Source organism: Phoca vitulina, unplaced genomic scaffold (assembly GCF_004348235.1).
Source record: "Phoca vitulina isolate PV1807 unplaced genomic scaffold, GSC_HSeal_1.0 scaffold15, whole genome shotgun sequence".
Taxonomy (NCBI): Eukaryota; Metazoa; Chordata; class Mammalia; order Carnivora; family Phocidae; genus Phoca; species Phoca vitulina.
This window is the reverse complement of record NW_022589718.1, coordinates 1,875,575-1,877,591: the sequence shown is the minus strand read 5'-3', so window position 1 is coordinate 1,877,591 and position 2,017 is coordinate 1,875,575.

The window sequence follows — 2,017 nt, the reverse complement described above, 5'->3', positions numbered from 1 at the left end:
TCACATAACAGATATACAGTTACTAAACATTTAAATTATTTTACAAAATTTTAAAACTTCTTTAACTCAGAATTTGACGGTTCAAACTATGCAGCAGTTCAAAGTGAAGTTTATATTTCCACTACAACCAAGTATAAAAAGAATGGCAATTAATTCTATCCTAATCCAGAAACCCATTTTAAAGAATCTGAGAATAACTGCTTAAATGTAAACAGTAATCAGAGAACAGATGACCACTTGTCACAGATATTTTACAAACAGATTTCTGCAGGGTTTGGAGGTTAGACTAGTGTTCAGTCATTTGTAAGTCCCTTCCAATTCTAAAATTCTATGATTTCATAGTTTTCCTAACAGTTTTATTAAGAAAGTTATTTCTTCTCACCATTATTGCCAGATTACATCATCACACATAAATGGAAATTTTAGTACGTTACTGTATGTACTTAAAATAAATGTCATCTTTCAGAATATGCTGCAGTTCACATGAGTCTTCCCCCCATTTGTTCCAGATTGAGACTGTGTCCATTTGTTTCAGAATGAGTTTCATCATGTTTGAATAGGACCTATTTCCTTTACCTGGCAATGTAAGAAACAATACAGTAGCCAAAATGAATTTTTAAAACATTTACCAAATATTACATCTCATATTCAGAAATAACCACCTGTACCTCAAACTCCCTATGTTAAACTATGATATTTATTTAAATGCAAACAGCTGGTATACATGCTGCTTGCTCAGTTCTCTCCAAATAGAGATTTATGTTTGTTATGAAAAGAAATTTCAGGTTAAATCATAATGTTAAGATGCTAAGTAATTAGGATTGCCACTTTTACAATTCAATTTTGGATTCTTGGTTTTGGGGACACATACACACAAACACACACACGTTTTCTTTTATGTAGATAACAATAAGATATATGCTTTGCAAGATGTTTACTCATATATCCTCCAGGAATTGCTAGACAGATGAAATATAAAACCAAACTATTTTGTGGGTTTCCAAAACAGTGATGAGATCCATGAGTAACTAGAAAACATCTTCTGATTCATTAGAGTTAGTTCTATATGTTATCAGACCATATAACTTCAAATAATCTTCTGATTATAATTTTCTATTTTTAAAATACTGGTTCATAAAAAATCAAGGTATTATCCACTGGTAGCACAGCAGTAAATTACATTGAAAACCACTCTACAAAAGATACCTTTGAATGTCACTGTTTCATATTTTTAATACTGCCTTAAAAGGCCTGTTACTCTTCAACTATCTCAGTGTACTTTGAAATATAAAATAATCGTAATTGGAACAATTAGTCTAAATCTAAGTAGGTTATTCCTAAGGCAGTATTTGTTTACTCAGAACATATTTTCATTTCAAATATGTAACTAAAAGTTCTCACAAAGTCAGAATACATCTCATAGTTTGAATAGAAACTTCAGTGTTTAAATTTCAACATTAAGTAACATAAACACTACATATTAGGTTGCTCTGGAATACAAATCACTCAAGTAAATGGGATATAATTTCAAACTTGTGTTAAAAGTGAAGAAATCCTTTTTTATGTGAAGATGTGACCAAAATCAATTGGTCATATTATTGTACGAATTAAACTCTACTGACACAACACATTTGTTAGAGATTTGGATACAGTTGAGAACTAGATGCTCCTTAAGGTTGGGGATAATGAAAGAAAAGGCATACTATGGATCAGGCCCTCCATTTTTATTACTTTATTAATAACAACGCCTACTTTATTGAAGAATGTCTCTTCCACTGGAGATATGCTTCTAATTTAATAATGCTAGACAGTGGGGAAAAAAAGACGGACCCACTTTTAAAAACTCATACTTATTTACTCATATTGACTAGGTATAGAATGACTCTTCATTTTCTGCTCTGAAGACAACCAATTTATTTTTTTAAGTATTGACTTGTCAATTTATCTTTGACAAGTGATTAAGAAAGATAAACAAATCTTCTGACTTTACAAATAAGAATATGTGAATAAGAATATA